The sequence below is a fragment of the Narcine bancroftii genome, chromosome 12 (assembly GCF_036971445.1).
Source record: "Narcine bancroftii isolate sNarBan1 chromosome 12, sNarBan1.hap1, whole genome shotgun sequence".
Classification (NCBI taxonomy): Eukaryota; Metazoa; Chordata; class Chondrichthyes; order Torpediniformes; family Narcinidae; genus Narcine; species Narcine bancroftii.
Window position 1 is genome coordinate 20,531,024 of NC_091480.1, and position 16,801 is coordinate 20,547,824.

Consider the following 16,801-nt stretch of genomic DNA (forward strand, 5'->3'; position numbering starts at 1 on the left):
TGGGGTGAGCATGTGATGATCATCAGTGGGGAAGAGACATTGTTTCCAGTTCGAACCGACTGTGGTCTTCCGATGAGAAAGTCAAGGATTCAGTTACGGAGGGGGGTACAGAGGCTTCTTGACCAGCTCTGAGGGAAGAATGGCATTAAAGGCTGAGCCGCAGTCGATGAAGAGCAGCCGTACGTATGAATTGCTGTTTACGAAGTGATCCAGAACTGAGTGGAGAGCCAGCGACATTGCATTTGCTGTGGACCGATTGTGACGATAGGTGTGCTGCAGCGGGTCCAGATCTTTGCTTAAGTACGTGTTAATTCTGTCCATGACCAGCCTCTCAAAGCATTTCATCACAGTAGAAGTTAGTGCTACTGAGCGATGGTCTTTGAGGCTACTCACTCTACTCTTCTTGGGCACCGGGATGATTGATGCCCTCTTGAGGCAGGCAAAAAATATTAACTGCACCAATGAAAGGTTGAAAACGTCCTTGAACACTCTAGCGTGAACACAAGCATGAGGAGCAAATGGCAACCCAGAGTTATTGTAAGTTCAGAGGTCAATTCATAGCCAGTTACCACAGAACTGGATGCTGCTGTTACCCTCAGTGCATTTAAGAAAGTAGGTTTGAACATTAGATTCATTACAAAATCAGTTCTGGGAAAATAACGCTCTTGATGTGACAAGTAGGCAAACGAGTTAGAGATGGTGATGGGAGAGAGAGAGAACTGCAACACGAGAATAAAATTAAAATTATGGTTCAGCCTCAGTCCCGGGAGCAGTAACCATAACAACCCCAACTAATGCTTTGAGAAGATGAAGCCTACAGCTGCATTTCAGGCAACTGTGCGGTTTGCAGGTTCTGATGTTCATTCCTGGCCACCCGCGGACTCCTGGCAACCCAGATTCCAGCCCGATATTTTAATTATCATTCCTGGGAAATTCTGGATATTTATTTAGACTTTATCGGGCAAAAAAAAATTGTCAACGTAGGGCTTGTCAGGGAAATGACTTAACTACACAGTTGGCAGGAGGATTCAGGCTCATGTTTTGTTAACTTCCCTATTTAATGCCATTTACAGCACTAAGGCATAAACAATTCAAATGACACAAAGACTAAAACTCCCATGAGGAGATTTGTTGTAGGAGAGGTTGCAATTGGGATCCACTTTCAAACAGCACAGAGATGATGCAAGAAGCGGTTTCCCTGGATCATTCAAATTTTAGAAAAATGCTTTCGATCCCAGAGCTCAAATTATTGAGTAAACTTTAAATATGATGGTTTGTTTTGAGATTCTTCACCATTTTTCATCCATCGCTGGTGTACTGACAATAACCACACCAGTAGTGCGAGTATAAGACAGCTTTAATAAACTAATATGTACACTAAGAGGTCTTGTCTCTCTGCAAGACAAACCTGGAAGGCTAGACGTAGTTCTGGACTGCTTGATGTACAAGGTCACTGGGATGACCCCTGGTGGTTGTAATTACATATCACCACAGCTGGTACTTGAGAGAAGCTGTCGTGGGTAAACTTGTACCTCTCACTTTGTTCATCTTAGATTGGTCACAGTGTTTGAGCTACCGAAAGAAAATAGACACACACGTCGAGAGCACTTCAGTTTTTACAAATCTTTATTACAAATTCTAAAGCTGATATCAAACTACAATATGCAAGCCCTTCCAAATTATACTTATCAACGCCTGGACTGGTCCCAACTGCCGACGCGAGGCAACGACCGCACACTTGTAGTAGGTTGTCAGGGCGCCGGTAGCAGCTTCTCCACCTCCCCCGACCGGGACGTTGGCTGGACTCTAGAAGTTCTTCTTCTTGCTGAGAGACGTTGCCACCTCTCGGAGAGTCTCAAACTTCAGCAGCAGGACCATGGTTTATATTACCCAAAAATTGCTTACCCAAGCACCTATTCCCAGCACCAAAAGAAAGATAAGCGAGCAAGCTAGGATGCCCAGGCTTCTATCGAATAACACAACTTTCAGCTTATCACTTTGAATACAATGGTTTATTTTGCGTCAAGGTTAGGTCTCTGCCTTAAAGACTGTGACCAAAACAAGCAGTACACAGATGTCTTTTTGTCGGATAACTGCATCTCTGGGCCCCATGGTGGAATTTAGCTTATGTCGGCTGAGTCTCAAGCAGGTTACTGATTCTCAGCCTTGCAGGAGCAAAAAACACGGTTTAAATCCTCCGATACAGAAGCAAACCAGAGTTACCGCAAGTTCAGAGCTCAGATCATGGGCTGAACTCATAAACACCCGAACATGTGGGAACACCGGTTTTCTCACAATGCTTGAACACTTTTTCGTAAAGAAAGTACCAGTGTGTGGTCCAGTGGACCTCCTTAGTGCTTTCAGTATATAGCTCTGCCTTTAGCTGTACTTCAGCTGGTCCAACAGCCATCTGGATTACAATCATTTCACACCGATTTACACTGTTGTGTCGTCAGCTACAAAAATATTATTCAAAATAGCACTGTACGCGCTTTCACTTTGCAATAAAAGTGCTTTCATGCTGAGAATTAGTTCTGAAATACAAATTTTAGCACGTTTACTTTGACTGCAGTGGAGCAATGCACTGAGCTTCTGTGGAATGATTGGGAAGGGTGTTAATGGAGGAGAAAGTTAATTTTATTTCAATTTGCTAAATCAATTAACACCTTTAATAGCATTGTAAATACTTATCTCTGATAATGATGCTCTATGAATGTAGTTACTGTTGCTAGGGAGCAGTTCTGCATCTGTCAGTCATTCTAACTGACTGCAATTCACACACAAGCCTGAAAGGACATAGGGGACATAATGATGAACCAGTCTAAAGAAATGGGAGCCATCACTCTATGTATGTTGGTGCTGCCACTCCTAGCTGAAGTTAAGTTTACTCAGTGCAGGTTGGGAATCAATCCCGAGACCTTGCTTCCAGCTTTCTACAGTTCAGCTCCATAAAACCACAAAAATAACAGAACAAATTATGTCCTTCAGAATATTTTCGTCTTTTTCAACTCCGATATTAAATATAAATTGACCGGGTATGGCTCGAGACTCACCTTTATTTTCTATGATCATTCCCTTAGACTTAACGCTTACCGCAGTGAATATATATGTCGAATTCAAAAATCACCATCTGTTATTACTAAGTAATATTTTGATGTTGTAAGCACAAAATTGTGGAAGCATTCTCATTCTGGCAGAACATCTAATTAGGATTACAAAATTTGGTATTTTTTACTACACTGAAATATGATCAGCTGTGTTCTTATGACAAAGAGTATGCAGTCAGCTGTTTATTTCAATTAGGATGATAAATTGCTGCTTATGTTCATTCTCTTAGGAGAAGCTCTATATCACTTGTCACCAGCAGTCCCTTCTGACCACTGTCTCATTTTAAAATGTTGCAATCTGTTAAATCAGCGCTAGACAATTAAGCACATTGCATCTTATTTGCATTTGGCAATACTGTGTTGACTTATTAAAATATTTACTTGACTCACTTTTCCCTGTGGGCTGCTGGCAGATGCATAACTACACCAGTACAAAAGCAGTTTGTAGCTGGAGGCAGTGTGAAAATGTCAGTGGCAAGCAGCATTGCAATAGCGTACTGTAACAATGCATGAACATTCAAAGGTGGCGTGTGACCTCTAACAACTCTTTGTTCAATAGACTAAAATTCCAGGTTTACCGTGATGCAGTAGGATTGTCCTTAAGACTAATGATCAAGAAGAACATTGACGTAATCACAAATCTTAGATGAAATGTGTAAGGTAAAACATCATGAGATGGGAATGTGTAAGGAGTTACCCTGTACAGGGCTGTAACAAGATGTGAATGCATCCTTGTACTTACAAGATAAGAGAGACATTGATGGATTGAGAGGCAGGAAGCTAGCAGGGAAAGGATAGCAACAGTTTTAGTCATTGGACAAGTAATGATATGATGATGTTCTAAGCATGTATCCAAGGGTATAAAAAAATCACCATTTTGCTGATAACGGCAGAATGCATTCTCCGACTAACATTGTTAGTCGCAAGTGTTACAATCCGGTAATAAAGAACAAAGAACCCTGATTTCGACTCAGTCTGGTGTTTGTCTCACTCATTCATGAACAAAGCAGACCTAACAAATGTTATTTTAATATCTGAGACAGATAGCTCATAACAGAGCAAGTCTAAAGAGTCTGTTTCCATGCTGTATGGTTCTATATAGGTTCATTCTTTGAGAACTTATCAGAAATTCACCGCAAAATATCAAAATTAAAACCTTCAAAAGCTAGAACAAAACAAAAAATGCTAGAAATACTCAGTAGGACAGGCAGCATCTGTGGAAAGGGAAACAGTTAATGTGTCCAGTTAAAGATTTTTTGATTAAATTAGTTCTGACAACAAATCTTTAATCTAAAACGTCAATTTGGTTTCCCTTTTTTGCAGATAACATGGAGGTCATTCCTGATCTAGCGATAGAGAAAAATAAATTTTATTCCCAAAGGAAAATCAAAACTGCAATTCAAGAGGGGATATGTTCTTAAAGCCTCCATGAAGCCTTATCTTGAATCAGTTCCTGGGAGTTATGGGAACCACTGGACCCAGAATTTGATTTTTAGTGATGAGATCTCAGGAGGGGCTTCATTCAATGGGTAAGCAATCTCCTATGTTTAATCGCAAGCACTTGGGATTTATTAGCCTCTACAATCAGAATGTCCAAAGCAGTTTAGGCATCAGCCATGTCTGATTGAGGTTAATATTAATCACTCAAATATTATGCCAAAAAACAAATAATTTGAATGTTTTCACATTGCAGTTTGTAGATTCTTATTTTGATAAACTTTAAAACTACTTCATTCATTTGAAAACATTTATGGACAACCTGAATGAACCATTACAACAGGTATTGAATCAGTCTAACAAACCATTCTTTCTCCACAATGTGTAAGGTCAGCAGGCGAAAGTCAGTCATTCCTGGCCCTCTTCATATATGAATACAGCCAGAATGGAATATAATTTTCTTCCCCTGTTAAAATAGTATCCTCCTCAGTTTTTATACCAAAATGAAACTCCTCACAGATTCCTCATATTAAATTTCATATCTGCCACGTATTTGCCTTTTCCACCAACCTGGTTATACCCATTCTATCACTCTTCTCTTCAGTAAATTCACGATTCTGCCAAGTTTTGCATCATCTGCAAATTTAGATATTATGACTTGCACCCCTCGTGTCGAGGCCATCAGTGATAACGTTGCAAGCACATTCGCTGGAGACTCCATTGCTCTTATCTTCCAGAATAAAAATCACGAAGAGTTAGTTACCCTATAACTGTTCTGGAAGATCTTTTCTCCTATTATTAAAGTATGCATATAAACTTCAAAAACATATATCGATGTCCTTTCCAATAAAACAAACTCAATGTGATTTCTTTAGCCATAGGTTTTCAACTTCAATGTTTTCAAAATATAATTCTTCATCAGATAAACTGTCGAATGCAAAATTCTTGCACTTTAATGAAAGATAATTATAGAAATGAAATTAATATAAAAATACTATAATTACAGGAAGTTATAAGCAAACCACAGTGAAATTACATAATCCAAAAACTGTATTATATTGTATCTCTGCAAGCTAAAGATCTTATATTGATCACCACAAAACAATGAATACCAACAAAAGGAACAGAGAGGACAGAACTAGGCAAAAGTCAATTTGAAAATGTGATCAATTATTAATTTTTCTCCTAAATCAACAATAAAACACACTAAATCAAAAATTGTGCGATTTTTCATCTAAATGGTTCCACTAACTATTGATCTCATTGGTGGCAGTTAACTCGACAAGCTAATGCTTGTAAATGTGAAGAATTGTTCTGTAAATTAAATTGAACCTGCAACTTATTCGGAGAATCATTAATGGTCTTCCCGTCTTTGTTTTACGTTAACATATTCCAGAGTAAAAAAAACCCAGATTTGTACAGATTTGTGGAGAGGAAGGGTTGAGAAGTGCATGGGCCAAATGCATGCAAATCATAATCAGGTTTATGGTTATGACCACGTGTCATGAAAATTGTTGTTTTGCAGCTGCGGTATTGCTCATTACTATAAATTTTGGTTGGTACATACGACACTTAAAATAAATAATTAATGCGAAACAAGAAATAAATGAGATTCACTGTCCATTCAGACATCTGATGGCAGAGGGGAAGCAGGTGTTTTTGTATCAGTGGGTGTGCACCTTCAGGCTCCTGTACCTCCTTCCTGATGGTAGTAGTGAGAGGAGGGCATGACCTGGGTGGTGAGGGTCCTTGAGGATAGAAGCTGCTTTTTTTTGAGACACGAGCTCTTAAAGAGAGCCTTAATGGATCCTAGCCTTTTCCTGTCCTGTGTATTGGCAGCTCCATACCAGGCGGTGATGCAACCAATCAGAATGCTCTCCAATGTATAAATATGCAAGAGAATTTGGTGATCTACCAAATCTCCTGAAACTCCTAATGAAATGTAGCCACTGGCGATCCTTCTTCATGGCTGCATTGACATGAGGGCCCAGAATAGATCTTCAGAGATGTTGACACCCAGAAATTTTTAAAACTCACCTAGAATGCCAGCTTGGTTGGCACGAATGAGTTGGCTGAAGGGCCTTATCCATGACCAATTCTATGACCTATAAGTTTCTTTAACCATTTAAATATTTGGATTATTTCCAAAAAGCCCCTTTTGAAAGAGAATGGTTCCCGTTTCATTAGGTTCTGCTGGTAGGTTCAGTATTTTCAACCAGTAAAGGGACCCCTCAGTATTTACCAGAGACAGAAGCATCTGTGAAGTCCACTAGCATATCCTCTTCTTCCCAGATATGGGAGATGATGAATATGACTGACAAAGAAAATATTTACTCATAGAAAATAAGCATTTGTACCTAGGTTAATAATAATAAACCCACTGTTTTTGATAAAGGCTGTATTGATTAATTAATCCATGAATTTAAATATCTTTGCATTTTAATTCAGAATTTTTACATTAATATTCATATGTAAAAGCATATTTTTGGACTTTTCTGCCTTAGAATAAAATTTGTTTTAGAGCACATTAAACTACTGAGCAAGGGAACACATTGTGTGATCAGACCATGCCTTTTAATATAAACTAGATCCTGTTAAAGAACAGCCTCATTAAGAACAGATGGGGACAAAGGAGAGATTTGATGGAGGTTTCTAAGATTAAATAGGTTTGGATAGAGCAAATTAGAAGCAACTCCATTGTTTGGAGGCCACATAGACAGAGGGTCCACATTTAAGATTAGTTGCCACAATAATCTGAAATAACCCGAGAAAAATATTTTTGCAGTCTGCTTCGAAAATCTGAAACGTTACAGAAAAACAGAATTCAGAGCAAGTTTCAAAAGCAAATTGATGGAAGAGTTTTAAAAAATGCAGAACTATAGGAAAATAGAAAGAAACCAAAATCAGTTGAATAACTGCAAAGAGCCAGCAAACACAATAAACTGAATGGTTTCTTTCTGTGTTCCATGATTGATCAGCTCCAATCGTGGATTATGACATTACCACGTTCCGGAGATGGCTTCAAGCCAATCAATGCCCAGTCTTGGGGATATTGAAAGGTAAGTGACAAGATGAATGGCAGGCTCCTCTTTAAGCTCCAGTCTTTAGACATTCTTCCATCAGATAGCTACAATTTGTTTCTAATCTTTACCTTACTGGGAATTTATTTCACACTGTGAATCTCAGCAGGAGGATTTTTTTTTAATTGGAATGAAAATCAAATAAAGCTACAAATGTAGACAATCTCAATTCATGGCCGAAAATGCTGGAAAGGTCAGATGGCAACTGTGGAAAGGCAAACAGTGCCAATGTTTTAGGTCACAGATCCTTTTGTGGAACTGAAATATTCTCATTCCAGATACTGCCTAAACTGATGAGTGTTTGAAGTATTTCTTGTTTGATATTAAAAAATAGAAGTTGTGTTTCTGAAACAAGGTAAATTAAAAAATGCACAAAATCATTCTGAGGGACAATATTGCAAAGAACCAAGATTGGGGGGGAAAAAAATCAATACACTATAGGTTTTTTTTTAATTACTTTTATGGGCATAATGATTATTCTCTCTTAATATTTTAAGAAAGTAACTTCTAAAATGAAAATAGTTTATTCCTGTATTAATGGAGTCTGTCTCAGGTTTCCATGAAGCTGAATATGTTGTAGGGAGTCATTGGAATCCAGACTCTCTAGTACTGCCACTAAGATATGGGTTTAAGCTCTGAGTTTAATCTGTCATGACATTTAGTTCCTTATTGTGTAATTCTTCATAACTGATATTTTTTGTTTGCCCTGAACATCTCAATCAACATTAAGGATAAATGAAAACATTTAATCTGTTGTTAATTAAAGCCAAGCAATAGAATCCATTTCAGTTTACCTGTCTGGAAACACACATCTGGAATGCATTTATTTCGTGTTATTTCGCCAGTTATTCATTTTAAACTACTTTTTTTTTTAGAAACAGCATAAGGTGTCCTTAAGGGGTTTGTTCATTCTTCCTCTAAAGTAACCATTTTAGCTAACTTTAGTAGAAGGAAATAAGGATTTGCATTATATAATTCAGGTTGTCCAAAGCACTTCACAGCCATCAAAGTGTCATTTTTAGCACGTTGTCTGTATTATAACCAAGAGAAATGGAAATCAATCTGCACAGAGCAAGCTTGTGACATTAGTCAAGTAGACTGTTTTGATTAGGTTAATTGAGAGAAGAATATTGGCCAAAATGTCAGGAACCCCTCCAGCTCCATTTCACTGCAAAGAAGACATGGGTCATCAGCTTAATGTTTCTTCCACAAAGCAGCCTCCTCTTAGAAACGTATTTGGTGGCCAGCCCAAACCTTTATATTCAATGTTCCAGATCAGGGCTTCAACCCCCAAACTTTATATAAAGGATCTGAATTACAGGTAAGATGTACGGAAGGTGTATGGAACCTTGGTTTTCAAGAGATATTGAGACCCTGGTTAAGAAGAAGAACGCGACGCACAAAATCAGTGATCCGGTGCGGACTCGAAAGGCCAACATGGCCTGTTTCCGCTCCGTAAATGGTTATATGGTTATATGAATCAAATGGATTTCCAAATGTGTTAAGCTATAACCACAGAAATACCTCTCCATATCAGTAATGAGTCCATTTTCCCCATAGACAAATTCACAGCATCCATTTCTGACACTTGAAAGGATAATTCTACCTCCAAGTGCCTTTATATCATCAAACCAATTAAAATAAAGCAGTAAATTCAGAAACATTAATTAATATTCTTTTTTAACAATCTTTTTTAATTGTTTCAGTATTTTCTTATAATGGGCAGTAATATTGTTTCTGTTAAGAATGACAAAGATATTCATAGCTTCTGGAATCAAGGTTCCATTTGTCTTCAATTGGAATAATGCTGGCCATTTCCACTTAAATGTATTTTATGAGCTGATAAAAAAAATTCAGATAATTTTTACCTGATTTTCTTTTCGTAGTGTCAATCTGTTCTATCTGTTATTGATTGATGTGATTGACTTCAAATACTCGTTCAGGAACAGTGATACAAAAAAAGAATATGTAGATGAAAGAGGGTGCTGACCTCTTAGTTTATGGGCTGAATCATTTCTGCTGTTTGCCTGGTAATTTCATTCCATGAGAGAGCTGGGGCACTGAACAAAGGGCAATGCTGCCTTCAGGACAACTTCCTTTGACAAGCCTTCACTTTAAACAAACATTTTATTCCAAGTCCCAATGCTTAAAGTTTGCATGAAAACACAAGGGGAAGTAGAGATAGAACTGGTGATGAGAAGTATAAAACTTCTCGTAACTAGCGACTTATCATGGACACACATCTCCTCACTTGTCAGGAAGGTGCAACAGCACTTCCTGAGTAGACTGAAGAGGGCAAGGCTACCAGCCACCATTATATCAACCTTGTGCAGGAGCCTTATCAAGAGCGTTCTGGTCGGCTGCATCACAGTGTGGTACGGCTGCTGCAGAGAAAAAGATCGGAGGTCAATCCACAGGACCATTAGAGTGGCAGAGGGGATCACTGAATGCTCCCTCCTCCCACACCACAACTCATTAATGTGATTTTCCAGGATTGTTGTCTGAAGAATGGTGCATAAAATCATTGAGGACTCTTTTCACCCCACACACAGCATCTTTCAGCTGCTCCCATCGGGAAAGAGTTACAGGAGGATCAGAGCCAGCACCACCAGGCTGAGGAACAGCTTCTTTCCACGGGCAGCAAGAATGCTGAACGACCATTCAAGACGTTCATATTTACGGAACAATATTTATTTTTTTTATTTGTATATATGAATACTTGTCCTGGATATGTATTGTTTAATCTGTGTGTGTTATTTCTGGCTGTGTGAATGTATGATTTGCATCGAGGATGATAGAGCACTGTTTAGCCGGGTTGTACTTTGGCAATCAGATGATGATAAACTTGTCTTGAAAATAGTCAATATTTTTGGAGGAGAAAATCAGGCAAAGATTTTTAAAAAATAATGGCCTCAGGATTTGCTATCCCTTTTTGTCCCATCTTTCACATCCAATCTCAACCACTGAGGTGTCAATCTGGGAATGAAATCACCCAGTCACGCTGACTCGTTAGTCTGTTATCCTTAATAGAAACACTATTACAACCAATTATAATGTTGACTGCTAGCTCATGTAAAACAATCCATTTTACAATTCTCCCGATTTCATTTCATTGCCTTCAATCTAGAGGGTTTCCCCATCCTTTGGTTGTCCTTAACAATGAGGATTAATCACTGAATATGTTTAAAGATTCATTAGCACCCAGCTTCACCAATAAATATATGAACCTTGCAAGAACTAGGAGTCGGTGTGAGGTCTCATTCAGCAAAGGGTCAGCTGTCTTGTACAAGCTCAAGATCACAGTGGATATTGCAGATCGTTGGTATCAGTGACAGGGTGCCTGAGCAGGAGACATAAACATCTTCAAGGGCATCAAGATGACATGTATTAGATATCGGCAATTAGTAATTTGACAAGTGTAGTTACACTCAAGAGTGTTTTCAGCTTGTCGCCACTTCAAATCCCAGAGGCCGAACAATTCCAGCAACAAACAAACTGCTAGAGGAATTTAGTGGGCCGAGCAGCATTAGTGGGACAAAACAAATCGTTAACATTTTGGCCAGAACCCTTCATCAGGACTGAGAGGAGAGATGGTCAGTATAAGAGGACAGGGGCCAGTGAACCAGGCAGGAGTGAAGGATGACATACAGGGGCAGTTGATTGGCAGATGATCAGAAAGGGAGAGAGAAATAAAAGGGGGGTCAGGTGGAGGAAGATGAGTCATACAGTGTACCTCTCTACACCACAATGGTTAGTTGGAACATTTACCCAGATGCTGCCAATCTTACCCAAGGTAAAATGCATGTTGGAGTTGATAATCAATTGAAGGGGATTAGGTCACAGTGAAGTGGGTTGGAGAATGGAATTGAGATTCAGAATGGATTTAATGGGCTGAATGTCCTCTTTCACTGCAGTGAGAAAACAAGAAAATCAATGAATTTTTAAAAATTTCTGACCATCAGGAGTCATTCATAATCCTGAAATAAAATAAAGCAACTGTTCAACTTTGAAGGGATAAAACAGAAAATGCAACTTATTTAATTCTTCCAAGAAAATGAATAACTAAATTTGAAAGGTTGCACTCTTGAAGCCGTTTCTTGATTCTCCCATACAGAAAAGGGGAGGAACAAGGAACGGGAGATACTGCGCTTTGGCATATACCAAAAATGACTTCAGCAGACAGAGGCAGAATTCGTGTCTGGGATTCGCCTTCTTTGCAATTCTGACACATAGGGTGGCTCAATTTACCTCCTATAAATGCAATGCTGTATCAACTGGTCTGAACTACCAACAATTTTTTCTACATGGGATGCTGAAGTCCCAACAATGAGCATCAATTGACCGTTTGATTGGCAAAAAAAAAGTCCAGGCTTTAACTCTCAATATCTTTCAGCGATGAGAGGAAAAAGAATTTGGACATTCCCCTTCACCCCAACAGAAATTGAGACGAATTATGGCATTTTATTCAGTCATTTGTGTGACACAAGCTAACTCAAAAGAGAACAGGAATTTTCTAGATCTGGTTATCTTTGTTAGTTGCTGGATGCACTTTTTTGACCATTAGTGAAACCTAAACTAAACACTTGAAAAATGGTTTGTAATGAAAATACAAACCAGCATAAAGTAGCCTTATTATCTAACCAGGTATTTTCTAAAAAAGTTTACCTGCACCCTGAATTTCTGCTGAACACACAAGAGAAACAAATATTTCAAAATGACAGATGTAATTTGGTATCAGTTAATGTAAAAGTATTTATATTAATTTATTACTCATGAAATTCCTGAACAAATAGAAATGTGATAAGTTGGCTCACTGACTTGTAAAACTGCAGATGCAGTAAAAAACATAGTGCCATACTCTCAACAGAATATGCTTCATAATTAAAAACTGTAGAAACAATATCACAGAATGACTATAACTAATTTGCAGATTCCATGAACAAGCAACTTCTCCTTTTAGTGAGCAATTAAAGTTGAATTTTAAATGTTCATTTATGAGGTGAATGGTGGTGTGGCTAACAAGCTATTAAATGTTCTGATATAGAAAGATACAATATACTAACCTCAGAGAATAATAAAGAAGTCAAATTTCAACTATGATAATTCAGGCTCTAATGGAACAGATGCTTTGTTCTTGCTTTCAGTCACATTATGGCTGCGTGAATGAAAATGAACACCCTAAAACAATTAGCAAAAGAAAATGAGTGTTCAGAATCCATTCTCATTAGGAAGCCATGTTTACAGGATAGAGAACTGTCTAAATGGAAATAAATAGTAAGTTGTAAAAAGGGACGTCAGTTTTTCAAATGCCTTGTGCAGAAATAAAATGTCACAGGAATTTTTCAAAGGTCCAGTTGCACAAATTTTACAACAAATTTTGTATTCATGACTCAATTGATTAAACCACAGCTGGATTCGCTGGCATTTATTAATATTTAACCCACTCAGCATTTGAAATTAAAATTCATTTAGCCTGTGACAGTTAGTTGAATATGAAAATATATTTTATTTATCCTTTTGTTATATCCCATCCTTCTTTCCTTTTTTGCTTTCGATATATGATTTGAATTGAATTGTTTTATTGGCTTTGTTTTGTGTGCTATCCAGGAAAGTCAACTCGTACACCAGGAAATGCAATAACAGCAAATAAACAAATAGTACATCAGTGTAGGGAGCAGTGATACAATAAACCAAATAGAGAAAAGTACAAATTATCTGAAATATTCGCCTCAGCTCAGCCTTTCTACTCCTATCTAATGATTCTCTAAGCAGATTAAGATACACATTGCATACATTGTTCGCACATTTCCCAGATTCCCAGAAGATGCCTTTGCATGGATATAATTCTTTAATCACATTAAGTTCCAGTATAAGATTCTGTAGAGAGCCTACATACACATGTTCACAAGCTGCTAACTGCAGAATCCAACCTGAGGCTTTTGATTATGTATGAGCACAGTATGAAATATTGTACCGCACAGGGATCTCAGAAATAATAACTGTGGGATTCTGTTTTCCACGTTCACACTCTTTATGTATACAATTAGGTTTTGTTCGATGTGCCTGTAAAAGCATGTAATAGAGCATGATGAACAGCAGCATGGCAGCACGGTGGATAAGTTACCGGAGATAAGTTTAAATCTGACAGTAGTAACTGGGAGAATTTTAATTCACAATTAAACAAATCACTCATATATAATGCTATCATCCTTCCCTAGACTGGCCTATATGTGACGAAACAAAAAAGGAGTTTGATTAATTTTCCACTAAATTCCGGACTAGGAAGTCACTATTTCAAGAGCCATTTGGGTTAGAGGAATGCTATCCAGCGACTAAAGTGAATGAATTAAAAATATAACATTGATTAGTTAACCCTCCCATGCTGTTTTTGAACCCTTATTGGTTCTTGTATTTCCATTAACTCTTCTCTCTGGGGTCTTTACTTCCTATTCCACCCTCCACTTTGCTCTTTTTGCAAGCTTTCTCCATCTCCATGCAATACTCAGCTCTGGTTTAGCTCCTTCATTGATGAAGGGCTTTACTCCTTCAAAAATTGAGCTTCACATGCATGCAGCTCCAAGCTACCAGATTTTTCACTGGGCAAACTCCACATTAGAAGATTGACTCATCTATCAACTCAACCAATGTTACAACAGGAAAACATGACTCAATGCACTCAAGGCTATCCTGATCCAGATTCTGATTTTTAACCTCTTGCGGTGGAATACTATGAACTGAGCTCCATATTAAGTTTGGACCAAGTCTTCCAGGATTTAGGTTATGCTCTGATACAGGTCTAAACCTACTTTCTCTCTTATTTGAATATTCTGCTTGAGACTGTGATAATAAGGATCATCATTGAAATGCCATCGGTTCAGAGGTTTGATTGATTCAAAATTTGCCACTTCTTTCTGTTAAAAGATTTTATATTCTTTCAGTTCTCTCTCAAATAAAACTCAACACCATTTCCCCAGCAGAGGTCAGGGCCAACTTCTGTTTTATCTTCCAGATAGCTGCCCACATTTCATTCTCTAGCTTCCTAGCTGCAACCAACTTCAATTTCCCATTTAATTCCCTTGCTGACATCTCTGTCCATGGTCTCAAGCACCCAAATAATATTGAGGTTACACACCTCAACTTCCGACTGGGCACCATCCGACCGGATAGCATTAACATGGACTTCTCCAGTTTCCGTTAAACTCCCCTCCTCTTCCTCTTTCCATGGTCACCTTTCCCCCAGCGCACTCTCCGTCTCTCTCCCCTTTTCCCTCTGACTCCTTTCATAAAGCCAAAATCAATTCTCGCCTTTCCTTTTGTTATATCACACCTTTTGACTGTTGGCCTGAATTCCTGCTCCTGCCATTTTTCAGTCTTTATTCACATGCCTTCCTGCTTTTTGCTTATACCTTGAGGAAGGGTTCAGGCCTAAAACATTGGTAATGTACGTTTAATTCCTATCAGTACTGCAAAATCGGCAGAGTTCCTCCAGAATTTCTGTGTGTTTTTACCTCTTTCACCCTTTACAATGTCGATGTAAGAAATATGATGGAATACTCTCCACTTGCCTGGATGAGGGCACTGAATATCTCTCAAGAAGCTTGATACTAAACAAGACGAAGTAACACATTTGTTTGTTTCCCCCACCCCCCCCACGCGAGCATGTGCCTGCCATGTGTACCATCGATAATGCACACTCCAGTTGCTTGCTTTGTCTACTCCGACTACATCATTCAAACCTGCAGTATTTACCACCAAAAGGGACAAGGAGAGCAGATACACTGGGACATCACGACCGACAGGTTTGCCTCAAAATCATATCATCCTGATTTGGAAACCTGTCACTTGTCATTCTTCGTCATGGGTCCAAATTCTGAAATCCCAACTCAACAGCACTGCAGTCATTTCTCTGACCACCTTCAAAAGCAAGTAGGGATAATTGTCGGTCTTGTCAGCAAAGCCCACAATACAAAAATTGTCTAAATAATTAAAAATGCATGTTGCTTTGATCTTGCAATTTAAAATACCAAATTCCACATAAAGGTACATTTTTTAGACATACAGCATGGTAACAGGTCCTTTTGGCCCACAAGCCCGTGCCACCAAATTACACCCAAATAACCTACAACCTCTGGTAGGTTTTTGAAGGGTGGGAGGAAACTGGAGGCCCCAGGGAAAACCCACAGAGACACGGGGAGAACGTACAAACTCCTTACAGACAGCGTGGGATTCAAACCCTTGTCCCGATCAAGGCCTTGCCAACCATGCCACCCCATTTGTGACCTGCAATTTAACAAAATAGAAAGTATGTCGAGAGCAATATGACTGTGGAAAGCAGTCACGGAAGGTCAGATGAAGTAATGAAAAAAATAAGATTCAGAGGAAGATAAAAATATAAGCGGAGGTATAAAGTATAAAGTGATAAACACAAGAACAGATGTAATGAACAATTACAACAAAAAAATAAGTACATACCTTGGGACACCAATTAAATTTAATTTAATGGCAAATGCTACTGTTCCAATTCAATAGAAACTTCAATTTGACCATTGTTCTTATAAATCTGTTGACCATTAAAGAGTATTTTATGTTGCCCTGCAGAATTGAAGAAACGCTTACAATATCTCCATTAGTTGAGCAACAATGGTTGCCAAGTAACAATAATTTGCATATATATATAACTTTGTTCATAGAGTAATATCGAAGAGCACTTCAAATGGAAAGCTGTGAAAGTGAAGGAGCTTATGGAAAGTGCGGACTGAGAAAGAGTGAATAAGGCAATTTAGGAGATGTTAAAAGACGGGAAGAGATTAGTCTACAAAGTAACTTTTGAAAGATTAATTGAATTTGCATCTCAGGATCAACAATTTACTTTAACCTTAATTTCAGCTTTTAAAAAGCTATAGAGTCAGAAAGTGTGGAAACAGACCTTTCTCCCCAATTTGCCCACTTCTACCAAAATGTCCCACCCTCATTACTTGTGTTTGCCCCATATCCCCCCAAAATCTACCCTATCCATGTAAACATTCAAATGTTTCTTTAGTTTTGAAGCTTTTGAAAAATTGGAAATAAAACCTCAATATATGTTGTTGCCACCCAGAAGCTCACTATACCATCTTAATTAATTTAATGCAACAAAAGACCTAAAGGTTCAAGAAGTTTTTTTTCAGGAATTTGACT

The 16,801-nt window shown here is 38.3% G+C and overlaps 1 long non-coding RNA gene across 1 annotated transcript; it reads right to left on the minus strand.

Moving 5' to 3' along the window:
* Positions 1-10,692: 10,692 nt before the first annotated feature.
* Positions 10,693-16,225, minus strand: LOC138746889 (uncharacterized). The gene is made up of 3 exons (XR_011347173.1): positions 16,097-16,225; positions 12,688-12,802; positions 10,693-10,964 (listed from the first exon to the last, which is right to left on the minus strand). It is a non-coding gene; the product is annotated as an uncharacterized lncRNA (long non-coding RNA).
* Between the last annotated feature and the right edge of the window lie 576 nt (positions 16,226-16,801).